This window comes from Myiozetetes cayanensis, unplaced genomic scaffold (genome assembly GCF_022539395.1).
Source record: "Myiozetetes cayanensis isolate MyiCay16 unplaced genomic scaffold, myiCay2020 scf26, whole genome shotgun sequence".
In the NCBI taxonomy this organism is placed as follows: domain Eukaryota; kingdom Metazoa; phylum Chordata; class Aves; order Passeriformes; family Tyrannidae; genus Myiozetetes; species Myiozetetes cayanensis.
The window spans coordinates 6477619-6495880 of NW_026087477.1; the positions used below are offsets into that span (position 1 = coordinate 6477619).

The window sequence follows — 18262 nt, forward strand, 5'->3', positions numbered from 1 at the left end:
TCTGGAGAGCCTCAGAGCAGCAGGTAGCCAGGAAAGACCAGTGCACTGCCAATTTGAAAAGCAGAATGATTTGTTCTCTTTAAAAACTTAACCTTTTCAGTGGCTCCTTTATTCATTGAGGAGGGATTTGGGTGGGGAACAGAGGGAAGAGCCTCTCTGGTGCAGCCAAATGGAATTCCAAATCCAGTTAGTTTAGGCAGGGAGCTGAGGGGAAGATGTCAAAACATGTTTTCCGTTAATGTAACAGCAGAAAACACGACTGGTTTTAAATACTATATACAAACAATTACTGCTCTGCTCACAGAACCTGTGCCAGTGAGAGTGATTTTATCACCATAGTTAGTTTAAACCAACAGCAACAGAGTTGTAAGTCAGCAATATGGTATTTTATTCTTAAATATTTGCCTGGGATGCTACTTGACATCAGAATTCAGTCAAAATAAACTTTAGCAAATGATATGTTAAACGATCCCATCTGCCTGTTTCAAAGGCATTACAAAAAACTAAAAAAGAAAGTAGGTTTTGTTAATTCTGAATTTCCAGTTTCCACAAGAGAAGGGACATTTTCCGTTCTGATTTAGCACGTGGTCCACGAAAAGTGAACGGGTTTAACCCAGGGGTGGAGGGCAGGGGAGTCCAGCAATCAAGACATTAAGAGCACAATTTAAAAATCAATAGGGCACTAAATTATTTTGGTGGGGAAGGTTAACTTTCTGCAGATGGAGGGAGAAAAAAAGAGAACACCATCGCCCTTCCCTGAACTGCACTCAGGTGCTGCAGCACTCCAGAGGCAATAATGGCAATAATGCTCATGGCTCAGCACTCCCATCACAGGGGTTTGTCTCTCGGGGTCTTTGTGTATCAGAAGAGTCACTCCAAGCAGGTACAGAGGGAGTTCTGCATGATAGAAGTCAAGAAATGGGGCCCTATTTCTTGAGCAGTTTAGAGCTGTTGTCTCTAGAAAAGTGGTTACAGCTCTGAAGGGAAAGGGAAAGGAAGGGAAAAGGAGGAAGAGAGGGAGAAGGAGAGAGAAGGGGAAACGAGGAGAGGAGGAAAAGGAGAAGGGAGAGAAAGAGAAATAGTTTACAAAACTAATGTTTGCAGCCTTGCTCTGCAGTTCCAGGAGCACCTGCACACGTTGTGTCCAAGGGACAAAGCTGTTCGTGCTTCTGCAGTGGGAAAACAGCCCCTGTTGTCATAAACTCAGGGAATGCATCCCTAGAGCTGAATTTTCCTTCCCACCAGGTTTGCAGCACTAAATCCTCCCAGGAATAACATGGTCAGGTGAGATTTCTTGGTGGGGGGGAGGGTGGAGAAAAGGGAAGAACTTTAAAATTTAAATCCTGTGTTATTACATTCTTGGACCAGATTCCTGCCCACCTCCTCTAACCAACCAATCCTGATGATCTGGGGAAAAAAATCATCCTTCCAGGGAACAGGCAGGAGCTCAACTCCTATATTAGCTTTCTGATTCAGGAAAATTAGCAAAACTTTGATCCACCTGAGAGAGGAAAAGGTATAAAAATTATTGCAGAGTGGCCACAGGGCTATCAGTTCTCACCAATTCACTCCTGCACTGGTTATAAAGCAGAAGTGCAAAGTAGAAATTCATCCACAGACAATTTCCTTTCCCCCCCAGCAGAATACTGCATAATGTTCTGGCTAATCCCATAATTCAACCCTCATATAGGAAGAAAACACTCAGAAAGCAGGAGATGTATTCAAAATGTTCGCTGTGGAACAGTTCATTGCCCAACAAGATGATATAAATTCAACCGAGCGGCTGCCAAAAGGAAAGTTAGCACAAAAATTCCTTAATGATTGACTAAGAAGAGACTCATCACCCAAGTATTAAGTAATTCTTAGGGGAAAGTGAATAAGGATTGCAATGTGTGATGTATTAATTTAGTTATTTGGTGGCACTGAAGAAAAGAGCTTGAGTTTTAAGGACAGGAGGTTTAGAATACAGCTGGAGAAATTTAATCCACGATATAAATTGACTATTTAAATGTGCAAAGAGGGAACTATCCTGTGTTTCACTGGGCCCTGCAGAAAGAGTAACGTGGAACAACAGAGTTTTGCTCACTTAGAGTTCATTTTTTGTTCCAAAATTCCCTTTTTTTTTAGAGCACTCTGTGTGTTTCTTTGGATTGTAAAACGGCCTGAAGAATGACACTGGAGTCACTTCAGTAAGAAACCCTCCAACCACTCTTTTCCCCAGAATTTCTCCTAATTAAACTGTTTCTCCAGGGGGTTTTTTTGGTTGTTTCCCCTCTCTGAATTTTTTAAGGACCAAGACACAGCTCTGAGCTTTGTCTCTGCATCTCCACCAGCCCTGTGCAGAAGGGAGAGCAAACTGGGAGAGGAAAATCCTCCTTTTCCTAGAGGAGAAAGAAGCCAGGAAGTCCCTCCCAACCCAAACCATTCTGGGATTCTCCAAGTGCCTTTGAACAAAGTATTCCAGGAGGGCAATAATGACACCATCCCCAAAGAAATGTGTGAGTAAAACAATCACCTGATGTTTTCAAAGCCCTTCACAAACATTAATCCTGACAAGTTTGCCCAGCTCAACTTTCTGGCTCCTGGAAAAAAAAAAGCAGGTCTTGAATTATTTCCTAATGGAAAATGGAAATGAAAGCACGGAGCAAATAAAGCAGGGTTTCCCAAATGGACCCTGAAGTGCCAATGGATGTGGATTCTGGATCGGGAAGAAGATGGGAATTGCTAAATCAGAGATTAATTTATGCCTCAGAGCACAGTGCCAAGGGTGGGGTGCTCACACAGGGGTGGCACAGAAAGCCCAGTGAGGATGAGTCCAGAGGCAAGGAGGTGCATCAAAAATGGGGAATAAACACCCCTGGAACTACATTTAATCAAAATATACTCTCAGAACTATTGCTCTCTGCTCTTGTGTGTATATATGTACACAGATATATTTATATATATGTGTGTATGTGTGTATAAATATACAGAAAATAAAAATATTCCACACACAGAGACACAGCTGTAGCCCCAGGGGCTGCAAACCCAGAGGTTTTCTTGTCTCAGACACACCCTCTGGTATTTTGATACGAAAACATCTTTTTTCAGTCCCCATCAAGGAAGTGGTGATTTTACAAAGCCTGTGTGGTACCTGTGGAGCTACAGACAAGGCTCATTTCCCTGAGGGGTACCAGTCAGGGACTTTCAGAACTCCTGAGCATCACAAGAAGGTGGATCACGTTTTTATGACAAGCTGAATCCATGAAAAAGGTGCCGGAAAAGGACAAATTGGTCCACAGGTTGTACTTAGGAGAGACTCACCCTGCAATCCACTGCCTGGCTTTGCTGGAATCACAGAATCAGAAGGATTTGGGTCAGAAGGGACCTTAAAGCCCATCCAGTGCCACCCCCTGCCATGGGCAGGGACACCTTCCACTACCACAAGTTGCTCCAACCTGGCCTTGGACACTTCTAAAGATCCAGGGGCAGCCACAGCTTCTCTGGGCAAACTTTTCCAGGGTGTCCCCACCCTCCCAGCCAAGAACTCCTTCCCAATATCCCATCTCACCCTGCCCTCTGGCTGTGAGAATCCATTCCCCCTTGTCCTGTCCCTCCATCCTTTGTCCCTCTCCAGCTCTCCTGGAGCCCCTTCAGGTCCTGCAAGAGGCTCTCAGCTCTCCCTGGAGCCTCTCTCCTCCAGGGGAACCCCCCCCAGCTCTCCCAGCCTGGCTCCAGCCCTCGGAGCATCCACTCTGAGCTCCAGCTCCACATCCACGAAGTGGATCTCCAATTTGTCCGGGCTTTGTAACCCGAAGAGCCCAAAGATTCCTCCCTTGGAGGCTCCCGTGGGGCTCTTCCCTGGAAACTGCGGGGCTGTGACAGCCCAGCCCAACAGCCCGGGATGACGCAGCCCCCGTGAGGCATCGCCCTGGAATGTCTGGGATGGGACCTGCAGGGGAGGTTTCTCCGATGGATTAAAGGCGCTGTCGGCACGGAACAATCAACTCCCACCTTTGGTCCCAGACAATCTCTGCTCTGCCTCTCCCATGAAACCACTGTGAGAGCCTCGGGGCAGAGAGCAGAGCCCGGAGCACCCAGGATAAGCGATTATCAGGATGATTTTGCACTGCAACAGCTCAAAAATTCACTTTTCTTAAGCTGATATTAGATAAAGAGTCTAAAAGAAGCCATTTCTACCTAGTGCCTGTACCTCAGTAAGATTAAATAATGGACTGACTTCCAAATTTCAGGAGTCAGTAAAGCTCTGGTAACACACAGTTTATTAATGGTTACAAAAAATTTCCTGCACTTTTTATCTAAAACCAAGTTCCTTTTGGCTTTTTTTTTTATTTATTTGGTCTGGTTTTTTAAAGAATTTTTAAGTTCTGAGCAGGAATCTCTGAGTCCACTTAAGAGTTGGACTCTACAATCCTTGTGAGTCCCTTCCAACTCAGAATATTCTGTGATTCCACACTGGGGAGAATGAAACTGTGGAAAACAGCAGTGATTAGAATAAAAAAGCACTTTTGCTGCTCCAGGATAATTTGCAGCATGAATTATCTGGTTTACAACTCCTCACCTTACACAATTACCTCTAATGGTGGCAGCACACAAGACAATACTCTGAAATTCAAATAAGTCCATTTATTAACACAACAAGCAGCAGCTCTACCTATCTGAGTGCTTCCTGCCTGCCAGGAAATATTCATGGCATCATATAATCATGGAATCTTTTGGGTTGGAAGGGAACTTAAAGCCCATCTTGTTCCACCCCCTGCCATGGGCAGGGACACCTTCCACTAGCCCAGCTGGTTCCAACCTGGCCTTAAACAATTCTGAGGAGCGTGGGGAGCCAGCAGACAAGCCCCCAGGTTCTCCAAGGGAATTCTGAGGAGGATATTTCTTTTTCCTGACAGGTGCAAGTCTTCTAACAACGGTTCACACCTGTCACATGAAGAAGAATAAATATTTGCTAGGAAGAAGGAAGCTCAGAAGACCAGCTCGGTGAGCAGAAGCCATCATTTCTCTTATTATTTGCACCTATTAAAGAAAAATTTCCTCCAATGACTGGTCATTTGAGGGCATGAATATTTGAAGAGATCTGCATTTCATCTCCTTTGGGGGGGATGGGTGGAGGGGGTTTGAGCAGCACATGAAATGGTTTAAATGCAAAGGCTGAACATAAATTAGACAGAACCAGTCCATTTATTCACATCTCTCCCCACATCTTTCACAGCCCAGAGGGGGATTTCAAGGTGGTTTTTTGACTGTGCCATCCCAGACAGCTCAGGGGAGGGGGAGGAGGAGGAGGAAGATCTCCTTGCACAGAGCAGGGAGGTGACAGTGCTGATGTTGGGTATGACATTGTGTGTCTACTGCACACCGGCAGCTTGGTCTTATCTCTGAACTCACTTCCTCCCTGATTTCTGCTCCACCTTATCTCTGCACAAACATTTACTGCCCCAACAGGAGCACAGTCTGGGTGACAGAAAATGAGAGACTGTTTGTCAGAGAGGCCCCAGAGCTGGCTGAACTGATGGGAATATCCAGCTCTGGGCAGAATCCATCCATCATGATGGATGCTTCCCATGAACATCCCCACCTCCTGGTGCCTCCTCCTGCTGCCCTGTTCCAGCTCTAGCCTGGGCTCATGGAATCCCAGAATATCCTGTGTTGGAAGACACCCCCAAGGACCATCCAGTCCAACTCCTGACCCTGCACAGACACCCCAACAATCCCCCCCTGTCCCTCAGAGCGTTGTCCAAATGCTCCTGGAGCTCTGGCAGCCTTGGGGCCGTGCCCACTGCCCTGGGGAGCCTGGGCAGTGCCCACCACCCTCTGGGGGAAGAACCTTTCCCTGAGATCCATCCCAACCCCCCTGGCACAGCTCCAGCCCTTCCCTGGCTCCTGTCCCTGGTCCCAGAGCAGAGCTCAGGTCCTGCCCCTCCTCTGCCCTCGGGAGGAGCTGCAGCCCCCGAGGAGTCTGTCCTGGACACTGGTGAAAGCCCATCCCACCACGGTCACCAGGTGATGGAGACAGGAATGCCCTTTCCATTCAGAGTTCCTGTTCCTGTGCCTTGTTAACCAGCCCACAGCCTCATTCATACTCTGAGTAAAGGCCAATTAACAAATCACCTAATTGTGAAACTATCCATTACCAGGCAGTAAAACTCCCTGAACACATCCTAGGAACCATCAGCACTAAGCCAACACACACATCATCAGGTCTTAGAGAAAGTCAAGCAGGGAACAGAGAAAGGATTACAGAATCATGGAATCACATAATGGTTTGAGTTGGAAGGACCTTAAAGCTCATCTCATTCCACCCCCAGCCATGGGCAGGGACACCTTCCACCAGCCCAGGTTGCCCTGTCCAGCCTGGTCTGGAACACTTCAGGGATGGGGCAGCCACAGCTTCTCTGGACAAACCTGTGCCAGGGCTTCCCCACCCTCACAGCGAAGAATTTCTTCCCAACATCCCACCTAAACCTGCTCACTTTCAGTTTAAAACCATCCCCTTTGCATGAGCTGATGCTCCACCACATCAGCATCTCCTCCTGTGAGCAACAAAACCTGGGAAATCCTCGGTGCAAAAGCCATCACCAGATGCTCAGGTCAGGCTGTGCCATTGCAGAAGACACGTATCCACCACAAATAACCTTCCCAAATCAAGTGAACAGAGTAACTTCCACCAGTGTTGCAGTGAGGCCATCACTGTGTTGTGCTGCTGGGCGTCTGTATTTGATAATAATAAAAATTAAATGCTCAGTGCCCTGGTTTCTCTAAAAAACACTCCCTCTAAAGTGTCCCACTCTGTCCCTGCTCAGCTGCACAAGGGTAAGGTCAGTGCAGGGGTTTTACCTGTCAGTGTGAAACTCCTTCTTCTCAAAACCACAGCACTCCCAGCATCCCAGGGGTGAGGAGAATGGAATAACTGACAGAATTCCCTGAACAGGGTGAATGTTTGAACAGCTGGGTGTTAAGCCAGAAATTCTCCAGAACAGTTCCAGGGTTGTCATGGTGGCAGAGGGATCTTAAGCTGATACCAAAGAACAGTCTGACAATGACTAACCAGGTGGTGGTTGAGGAAATTGCTAATTCTGCTGAGGTTGTTTGCCCATAATCATTCCACCCCCGCCCTTCCCCTTCTCTTCTCTTCCCCTGATGTCTCTTGTCAGTCTTAACTAGTGACATCTCCTAAAGAAGCATCCTTAATTACAGGTTCCATTCAGCAGGACCCCCTTGCCTTGTGTTAACCTCAAAGAACCACCAACCACGGAACCCCAGAGAAATTCCTGAATTACTGGTGCTTCCCTGCACAGATTCAGCACTGATTTCATCCTCCTGCTTCCAGATGAGTTGGAAACTCAGCTTTGGAGACCAGAACCACCTCTCTTCACACCCAGATTCAGTCATGCTCTGTGGAATCACAGGATGGTTTGGGTAGGAAGGACCTTAAATCCCATCCAGTGCCACCCCCTGCCATGGGCAGGGACACCTCCCACTAGCCCAGGTTGCTCCAACCTGGCCTTGGACACTTCCAGGGATCCAGGGGCAACCACAGCTTCTCTGGACAAACTTTTCCAGGGTGTCCCCATCCTCACAGACAAGAATTCCTTCCCAATAATCCAACCTAAATTCCAGTACACCCCAAACCCTTTCCTATGGGGGTAGCTGAGCAGGGAATCAAGGCAGGACAACCACTACACCAACCACCAACAACTACACACAGTGGCATCCACAGAAGTCTTTTTTTTCTCTGCTTTTGCTTTATTTCTGGTCATATCCCACATTTTCTTTGTAAGGATGAGACTTTGTAAGAACCAGAGATGCCCTGAAGATGTCAGAGCATGAAGTCACCCTGTCACAGGAGACAGGGACCTGTCTCAAAGTGCTGCTCTTTGTCAGAGCCTACACACAGGTACCTGCTGGTGTTTGTCCTCTCACACATACCCAGACATTATTCACTTGAAGCCAGAGAAAAACCACCTCAAACAGACAAAAAAAAATGAACCTGGATGGTCAGAATATGCATCAGTGAACTAAATGGTGCACCAGGGAGGACTCTGCAGTCAATGTAATTGTTACTTCTGTCAGCTTCTTGTTGGAGACATCAAGGATTTCCTTCAGATTTGGGACAAGAAAACAAAGAATTTGATTTCTTTTTTTAATTTTCTTCATATAAAAGTCATCTTCGGTGCAGCATTCTGTGATCTGTTTGACAGCAACTGAAAATGTTCAGTCACTCATCTCTTGCAACGCTTCCTCACTGGAACACGTTTGTGATGCTGAGACTTCTTTGGCATTTATAACCTCAGGAAAAGGAATTCTTAAGAGAAATCTAACTTGGGAAAAAAAAGAAAAAGCTTATCAGCTGCCTTTAAATGACTTTTCAAATGCCTTCATTTGGCATTGCTGCTGCTCTTCACTCCTGTGTAACACCAGGGAATACCTGAGGGAATGGCAACACTCCCAGGGACAGGGGGGGATTGTTGGGGTGTCCTGGGTAGGGCCAAGGGTTGGGCTGGATGATCCTGGTGGGTCCCTTCCAACTCAGGATATTCTGGGATTCTGGGATTCTGTGACCAGATCACCAAACCAAAACAGTTTATAAAGTTCTGCCTCTGTTTCTGTTGCAATTTAAAACACACCTCGTAACTTTACTGCTGGACAGACACTGCCCAGCCCCTGCAGTGACATCAGTGAGCAGGAATATCATTGGAAGAGGAAGACTTTGGCATTCACTGACACGAAATCACATGTCTATACATAACTATGTATTGTTTTAACAAGTCAGCTCAATTAAAGACACAAAGTTTTCTAGGCCTTCTGAAATGCAGAAATTGCCATCTTTCATAAAACATTACCCAAAGCTGAAGGTGGGTTTGGTTTTTTTTTTCTCCTTTCCTCCCTAACCAGAAATAAATTGTGCATTAATGTGCCTTGAAATCATTTCCTCTGGGCTTTGTGTGATAAGAAAAGAGATTATCTGCAGGTAGAGCCATAAAGAAAGGATCCCTCTTTGCTCACTGTGTTAAGGGGTCCGTGGTTTGTGCTGAAGGAATATTTTGCCATTTATTTCTGTATTTATATAATTAGTCCATAAGCTACTTGGACAGAAACAGCCTGGAAAGGAGAAAACCGGGACAGGAGAAAACCGGCACGTTCTTGGACAATGAGGTGGATTTGTGAGTGTTTAAACAAAGGAATAAAGGACTCCCAGTGCAAACAACACCAAACACCAAGCCTCAAAGCTCAGATTAGAGCAAGAAACCTTCCCTTTGTGCCAAATATCAGGAGCACAGAGAAGAGTCCCGGCGCTCCCTCCACCATGGCAAGCCCTGGCATGTCGGGCTGCAGCTGGCTGGGCTCCAGCCCTGAGCTGTGCTGGCATTTCTTCCGAGGGAGGGGAAGAAGAGGGGGAAAAAAAAAAAAAAAACAACCAACAAAACCACCAACTTGGTTTAAATATAACTCAGCAGAGAGAAACTTCGGCTGAGCAGGCGAGCGGCGAGACCCGCCTGTTGAATCAGCCCCGCGGTGACTCCGCAGGACGCTTTTAGCTCCGGGAGTGCTAAAAACCGAGCGAGGGAAATCTGCTGGAATACGCTAAAGCAGCTCTGTTTACAGGCCTGCATCACCAGGGAAAGCATGTTGTGATTAGACAGAGCAGCTGTCGATGCTCCGAGGTGTTACAAGCAGGGGACTATTTAAAGACAATGGCTGGCGCCGTCTCTTCGGCTGTCGTGGGGCTGGGAAAGGCTGCACCCGTGAGCCACCCTGCTTTTATGGCAGCCCTGAAGTTGTTTCGTGGCGGAAAGGTGACTTTTAGTCAATAAAAACTCTCAGCTGGAGGATTTCCCCCAATAGGGGGACACACGACAGCAGTTTGATGGCATTGCAGGTGCTGGTTCCTGTGTGTTTTCCATAGTTACAGAATCCCAAAATGGTTTGGGTTGGAAGGGACCTTAAAGCCCATCCAGTCCCACCCCCTGCCATGGGCAGGAACACCTTCCACTAGCCTAGGTTGCTCCAAGCCCCATCCAACCTGGCCTTGGACACTTCCAGGGATGTGGCTGACTGTGTTTACACACACAAAAGGACACCCAAAGTGTATTTCTGATGTACCTCCAGACACATAGCACATGATTGAACAGCAACTCTCTCTAGATCATGCTCAGCCTGAAGTCTTGAGATGGGCAATGCCATCCCTCCTTCCTAGCCCTGCTGTGGGGACTCAGTGATGCCAAGTATGGCCCAAATCTACAAATTTACATGCCAATCCTACACATTCATATGCCAAACCTAAAAACGCCTCTTTTGAGAGGGCAGATCTGATGGTGAGGGAGAATTTGCTGCACTGGCCTCCTGTGTGTTGCCTGCAGGTCTCAGGCTCTCCCTGGGTGCTGCAGCACAGGGCTGGCTCTTCCCTAGGGATCAGAGCTGGCACACAGGGCCCCAGGGACAGGGACACCACAGGGATTCATGAGATGCAAATGGCACAGCAGGGAAATGCAAAGCAGGGACTGTCTGTGGGAGTCCCAGTGAAGTCTGAAGGACCTGGCTCTGACATTCCTCCCTGGCAGCTGATGCTGTTATCACCATCCACAAATGCCCTGGGATCACTCCCAGTTTGCAGGAAGCAAGCAGGGACAAAGAAATTCCAGCTGTTAACTCCTCTCTTGTGTCTGGGCTTTCACTCTCCAGGCCAAGATCCTGCTGTTACCTGAGAACCCAGATTCCAAGGAAAAAGATGAGTATTTCCAAACCTCAGGGCTACAGGAGCAGCTTTGAGAACATGAGCTCCAAAGGGCTTAGAACAACAAATGCCCACAGCTGGATAACCCTAAGGCAAATGCAACACATCTCACAAAATTCCAAATTTCCTATCCCTTGGAACAGCAACACTGAGAGGTAAAAAAAAAAAACAGATGGATTTTTTTTAAAACATCAATTAGGATTTTCAAAATTAAACTGTCAGGTAACCAACACCCCCAGCTTGGCCTTACAAAGTCCTACAAGGTCCTGCCTTGGGGGTTTTTCCTCGCCTGACTCCAGCCATCCAGAGGTCAGAGTTTGTTCCTCCCAAACTCCCTCAGCAGATACAGTCAGAGGTTGATTCAACCCATCCTGAGCGAGGTAATCATGAAAGAGCCTCCCCAAATGCCTCCCCTTCTACTAAACCCGTCCCTCTAAAATAAAACCTGAGACTGAATTAATCCCGAACTGACTGAAGCAAACTCAGATCGAAAAGTGAAACAAGCAGAGGCAGAGAAGGAAGCCCAGGAGCTTAAGGTCGGTATTTTGAGCCTGATCTCTTTCTTTCTCTAAGTCAGCCGTTAGTCTCTTATTCTCAAATGATTTGTAACCGAGATAGAGTTGAAAAGTTGAGAAGAAGATGAAAAAAGCCTCGACTGAATGACTCCAGAGATGAGCTCTCAGTTTAACCTATCACTTAAACCCTTTAAAGGTTCAAAAATCTTCCAAGTGCAAAAAAGGTAAAGTAAATTTAATAATATTTAATAAAATTACTATCAATTCCGGGTTTTAATTAGTGAGACCTCGTCTGTTTCAATAGCAAAACGCAAACAGAGGCTTTGGAGTGGTATCTAAGAAGAAAGAATGGAAAGATTTAATCAGACAGCGGCAACTCACGCTGGAAATAGGCACGTCCACAAAATCCCACTCTACCAGGAGATGGATCTTGATTCACAACATACTTTATTCAAAACAAACAGGAGAAACCGAGGCAAGAATAGACGGCAACAGACGCTTAAAAATAGGTCTCGCCGCGATTTTCGCTCGTTCCTAAGCCCAACGGGGAGGCGAGCGCCGGGATCCCCCGGGCTCCGGAGAACTCCGGGAATGAGCTGGAGTTGAAACCACCCCCGGGAAGAGGAGGAGCGGCCGGGGAGGGGGGACTGGGACAGAGAGGGGGACGGGGACAGCACAGAAAGGGGGACAGGGATGGGGGGTGGACGGAAACAGCACAGAGAGGGGGGACAGGGACAGAGAGCGGGATGGGGGCAGCGCGGAGAGGGGGACAGGGATAGAGAGAGGGACAGGAACAGCGGCGGGGGGGGAAGGGCACAGGGACAGAGCGGGAGACGGGGACAGCACAGAAAGGGGGGGACGGGGACAGAGCGGGGGACAGGGACATCACGGAGGGCTCCAGCTCCCAGCACAGCCCCGGGGCTGCCCCGTGCGCCGCTCCCGACCCTCACCGGGCACTCCCGGGCTCGCACCGCCGCCGGAGCCGGGCCGGACCCGCCTGCAGCGACCGCTCCGCTCCCGAATGCCCGTTCCCAACCGGCCGCGCCGCCGGGATCGGGGAGTTACGGGAAGCGCGGGGGCCGCTCCTCTTCCCCCCTGCCCATCCCCGGGCGGTTCCTGTTCCCGTTCCCGTCCCCGGGCGGGGCCGCGCCGCGGGCGGTGCCCCGGGGGCACGGGGGGGACACCCATGGCGGGGCCGGGGAAGGGGGTTTGGGGGTATGCTCAGCGTTGCCGCCTCCACCGCTTCCCAACTTCCCGGCGAAGAAGCCGGGGGACGCGCATCCCGCGGCGGGACGGGGAGGGAGGGGAAGGCGGGGGGTCCCTGCGGCGCACCGACCCCGACACCGACCCACCCACGCCATCACGGTGGGGGGGGGCTCCGCTCTCACCTGAAGCCGGCGCCGGGTGCCGCGGGCTGCGCTGGGCTCCGGCCGCCGGGGCCGCGCGTTGCCGCCGTTGGCAAGTAACAGTCTCCAGGGCTACGGTCACTATGGCGCCGGCCGCCGGGTCTCGAGGCAACTGTTGCTACCCCGGCCCCCCGCGCGTCACCGCCCGGCACCGCCCCCCGGCGGGGCGTGGCCGGGCCGAACCCCGCCGGTGATTGGTTCGGCGCCTGTCAGTCACACGGAGAGGCGGGACGAAGCGCGGGAGGACCAATAGAGGGAGGGAAGGGGCGTGGCCGGGAGTTGGCGCGCGCGGTTTGGCGCCTCACGCGCGGGGCGGGGCCCCCGGCGCGTGACGCCGCGAGGGAGGAGGGGAGAAGGGGGGCGGGGCCAAAGCGAACCCGAATAAAATTCTCCCTAAAATAAATCGCCCCCAAATCCAAAAAGAAAGAATACAAAAGTTGATATCGCCCCCTCCCCGACCGTTAAATATTAAAAAGCGGTTTCCGCCGTTGCCGCCTGGTTTCTCCCCCCCCACCCCCCCCACCCCGCACTTCCCGCTCGCCGCGCGCTCCCCGTGACATCAAAGCGTTGCCATGGCGACGGGCCGTGACGTCACCGACAACAAACGGCGGCCGGGGGGTGCCGTGGTTTTGGGGCGAATTGGGGGAATATTGGTGAATCGGTGCCGTAACCTCCCGCTGCCCGGCCCATTCCCACCCCGGGATGAGGCTCCCGGAGTTTGGGGGGATGAGGTGGATGGGGGGGGGAGAGGCAGCATCGCCCCCATGACATGAAATTATCCGTTTAATGGTTAATTTACTGCGTCCGGCTCTGGGTCCGCTGCATCAGGAGGACGTGGAGCTGTTGGAGCGAGTCCAGAGAGACCACGGAGCTGCTCCCAGGGCTGGAGCCAGGCTGGGAGAGCTGGGGGGGTTCACCTGGAGAAGAGAAGGCTCCAGGGAGACCTCAGAGCCCCTTGCAGAGCCTAAAGGGGCTCCAGGAGAGCTGGAGAGGGACTGGGGACAGCAGCCTGGAAGGACAAGACACAGGGAATGGCTTCCCAGTGCCAGAGGGCAGGGTGAGATGGGAGATTGGGAAGGAATTCCTGGCTGGGAGGGTGGGGAGGTCCTGGCACAGGTTGCCCAGAGCAGCTGTGGCTGCCCCTGGATCCCTGGGAGTGTCCAGGGCCAGGTTGGATGATGCTCCGCTCCCCACTTCCCATCCTGGTTTATTTTGTCAGCAAAGCCCGCACAGTGAAACCCAGTAAGTCACTCTCAATTCTCATCCATATTTTTTTTGAAGCCAGATGCTGCCAAGGAAAGCAGCATTTTTTAATAAAGCTTTACGAAATACCTTGGTTTGAGGGGGTTTTATGTGGTTTTCCCCTCAGTCAAACCCAGCAGAATCACCACCAGCACTTTTCAATTGCTCTGGGGGAAAAAAAAAAAAAAAAAAATCCCCATCCGGAATTTCACGATTTCCAGGATCACCTTATTGACATGCAATAAAAGGCTTTTATGATGTATTTTTTCTGTAACGTTTTCTGAAAAGTATGTCCCAGCCTAAGCCAAGGAAGTGTGTGGAATCTGTACCCATGGAGACTCCAATAACACAGCCCGCTCCAAACGCCGCAGGATTATTCGTTTTCTTACCTAACACATCGGGAAAGGAGTTACTGGAAAAGGAAGAGAAGGAGAGAAAGTGCCTCAGTGAGGCAATTTAAACTGGAGAGACTGGACCTGCTGGTTGAATGTGGTCTGTCTGCAGATTTAGGGTTGATATTCCTGCTTTGGATAAATTACCATTAGAGTTACACGGGGAAAATTAATGGAGTTTTTGAGAAGCTCCTGAGAGGAATAACTTGCTTTCTTAATGCATTTTAGATACTTAAACCACAGATATTTAAAATTATCAACTTTTAGGTGATGGTGTAATACTTAACAAACTAAAATAGAAAATAGAGATATGAGAAGTCATCTAATACACCATCCACCTTCACCACAGGAGACTGAGAGCAGAGTAATATATTTTCTTTAACAGCTCCTTCTGACGTGTTTGAAGGTTGTTCTCATTCCCTCAATCTCTCGTTTTCTAAATTAAGCAATCCTCTAGTTTTCCTGTCAGAAAAATCCAGGCTTTTCCTAAGAAACACGGTATAAATAGTTATTTTTGATCCTGCACCACCGTGGTCACTTATTCCTGCTTAAATGTACATTGTGTTTGGCCATGTTGAATTGCATCATGTTGATTTTGAGTCATCACTTGCATTTGCCAAGAGCTTAATGAAATCCTTCAGAGGTGCCTGCAATGCCCTTTAATATCACCCACAAAGTGTTGTTTCAGGTCTGTTATCAGTTTAATTTTTAGGGCATGATTCCCCACTGAAAGGCATCTGTACCTCTGCAAAAGAAATGCAAATTAAATTTGGATGTGCTCTTATTCTTTCCAAAGCGTCAATTATTGTGTGAAACACAAAGCACAGGTTCTTGTTGCATCTTGCCAACAGTGTTCTGAAATTCAGAGAATCACAGGATCATTTAGGTTGGAAAAACCTTCTGAGATCATCCAGTCCAATAATGAACCCAGCACTGCCAAGGCCACCACTAAACCACGGCCCCAAATGCCACATCCACACTTGATAACCCTTGAAAATTCTTGATACTGCCCCAAAAAACCACCTTTGATAAAACCCTGCAGACCACAGAAGTTATCCAGTCCTCCTGGGATCCTTGGGAATCGTTCCAGCGCTGTTATTTACAATCAGGGACCTGTCTGTCACCTCTCGTGTCGAGCTGATCACTGGAATTAATTTCCCCTTGTTCCTAAGCCAGATCTCATCCCTCTCTTACAGCACCGGGGTGCTTTGAGGGGAAGGAGCCTCATTTTAGGAAGTTTTTTTGGTCAAGAAAGAGGAGTTTGAGTCTTGTCTCCCTCTCTCTCTCCTCGCAGAGGAGCAGGTTTGCTGCAGCTGTCGCTGACACCCACAGGAGGGCACGTTCCTCAAAGCAAACTGGAATTCAGCTCAAACCCAACCCCGCTCAAAGGATCTGATTGACTTGATTTCACCAAAGGGACATTTGGGCAAAAAAAAAATTAGTCTTTGGACAGAAGCAGATTACTTGCAAAGTAGTGGGATTTTTTGAAAAGTCACGTTTGTCCGTGGAAAATAGGGTTGTTTTGGGTGCTGGCAATGAAACCTTAATTTAAGATGCTCCCTTGAAGTGTTTGCTGAATTAAAAAATTCCCAGAGGATTGTAGCCAAAACAAACAAGAAAATTGCGGGTTTTTTTTTTGTTTGGTTTTTTGTTGTTGTTTTGTTTTGTTTTTGGTTTTGTTGGGGTTTTTGTTTGTTTCTTTGTTTGTTTTTTTTTTCTTAAAAAAGAAAAATAGTTCCCTTGTTTAAAGGGGAGAATCCCTGTTTTTACACAAGTACCAACCCACACAGCACTTTCTGCCTGGAAGATTTCTGTGCCAGGTTCCCCCAGTCCTTGGAGGTGTTTTCCAACCGTAGTGATTCTGTGATTGTGTGATTTACTGTGCTGTGTTTTACTGCTGAGGGAACTCAGGGCATCTGCTGCAAAATATTTGGAGTCTGAACTGATGCCTTTCCACGTCCCCCCTCCCACAGTATCCACAGCACCATCCCATGCAAGTTATGAGGATCATCCAAACTGTGATAATTGATTTTCCTTCAGGGTGAAAAAATTAAGTGATAAAATTAAACTTCATGATCGTTTCAAGTTGTGGTGCAGATGGGGTAGATTCTGGTTTGGTAGACAGCTCAAGAGGTGAATTTAGGAACAGATTAAATCTCCCTTCCAGCTATTCCCAAAGAAAACTGGGACTGGTGCAAACTGCAGTGGTGGCTTTTCCTGCATGGAGCTGCAACATTCCTGGTGGATTGACAACCCTGGGGGAGATCTTGCTCCAACCACAGCCCCAGGAGTGTGTTTTCCCCATCATAAACTCCTGACCTCTCTGCTGGTCAGACAACAACATCCTCCAGTGCTTTTGGGCAGGCTTAAGAGGATAAATCTGTTGAGTGTGGCTGTGCCAAGGCCACTCTGGAATTTCCCTGTGGCATCATACCACGTCCTCCTCTGCCCATTTTCAGCAGGAAAATGAAATCCAGGCTGTGTCTGCTCCAGAGTTCCAGAGTGCTCTGTCCTGTCCTGGCAGCATCCCAGGGCACTCTTTTCCTTGCCTTGCCCAGCCTGAAATCAAAGGGTAGGTGCTGAAGGTGGGAGAAAGAAGAGAGGGAGTCCAACCCTTATTGTGCCATTTTTCCTGTCTCCCTTGGATGGCAGCAAATATCCCAACAATCCCTGGCAAAGACTTCCTTGCCAACGTGGCATTTGAAAGGGCCACCCTTCTCAACCTTGTGTCTTCCCCCTAACAACCTAAAAACCTAAATTGCTCTCTTCCCCCACTGCTCTGGAAGTTTCTTTCCAGCAGAATCAAAGGACTAAGCATTTATCTGGAGGGTTATCTGTTTGCTTTGGTTGTAGCAGCCTGGAAATCCTGCAAAAAACAGTGGGTACAGCCCTGGAAAAACCCAGTGCCTGTGGGTTTTTGTGCCACCCCCTGCAGGGAGCTGCAGCCTCCTGGGCCCACAGAAGCTGGAGGAGGATGTGTCCACAACCTGGGCACAATCAAACAGGGTCATATTGATATAACTGATTCAATACAGCTTATTCCAACACAGCCTTTGCAGGGAGGCAACATCTGCGTCATTAAACTCTCAGTGGCTGAACAGGGCAGGAATAAGGTTTAAGTGGAATTTCTGTGCAAGGCACAACTTTTGTAGGTGAATTTAAACAAGGCTCCTCCTCTTTGCCAGCACCACAGGTGCTAAGAACAGGGAGGGGCAGAATAAACAGCACCCTGGGAGGGAGTGATGGACAGGATGGAAGAGTGAAAGGCCTGGAAAGGAAGAGATCACAGAATCAACAGAAGAGCCACAGCAGTGTCACCTTCAGCACCTGCATGGGAGGCACCATCACGGAGAACCTTCTCTCCAGGCTGAGCCCTCCCAGCTCCCTCAGCTGCTCCTGGTGCTCCAGACCCTTCCCCGGCTCCACTCCCTTCTCTGGAAACACTCCAGCCCCTTAATGTGTTTCTCGGGATGAAGGGCCCAAAACAACCCAGGATTTGAGGTGGTGCCTCAGCAGTGCCCAGCACAGGGGGATGATCACTGCCCTGGTCCTGCTGACCACCCTCTGGCTGATACAAGAGTTTTTGGCCAACTGAGCACACCCTGCTGGAAACCTGAAACCTAAATATTAAACAGAAAGGTTCAGTTTGCTCACATGGAGAAGCTCAACCTGCTGGGGACTGTGAGAATCTTGAAGTTCTGTAACTGTTTTACCGTGGTGAGTTTATGTTTAAACAAAACCCCCAGAAAAATATGAAGTGGCCCAGTGGATTATTAACATTTCAGGCTGAATTGCAGGTGCAGAGGTCTTGCACCCCACTCCAGCTCAGTCAACCATCATCAGCAACTTCTCGGTGTGGGTTGTCTCAGGGCTCAGAGTGGCACCTGGGCTGGGTGTCACCAAGAGATTGTTTAGACGTCTCTATCTCCTGCTCTGGTTACACATTCATCCCTTTCCTGCTTACAA

General features: G+C 48.9%; 1 protein-coding gene across 4 annotated transcripts in view; it reads right to left on the bottom strand.

The window, feature by feature from the left end:
• The window catches only part of LOC126643174 (DNA-binding protein RFX2-like), a 62665-nt gene extending 49874 nt beyond the window's left edge, over positions 1–12791 (bottom strand). For 3 of the 4 annotated variants that reach the window (XM_050321388.1, XM_050321389.1, XM_050321386.1), the window contains exon 1: positions 12645–12791. The gene's annotated coding sequence lies outside the window, so the exon portion shown is untranslated. The remainder of the gene's footprint in view (positions 1–12644) is intronic. The other variant, XM_050321387.1, reaches the window with a different exon arrangement.
• Positions 12792–18262: the final 5471 nt, after the last annotated feature.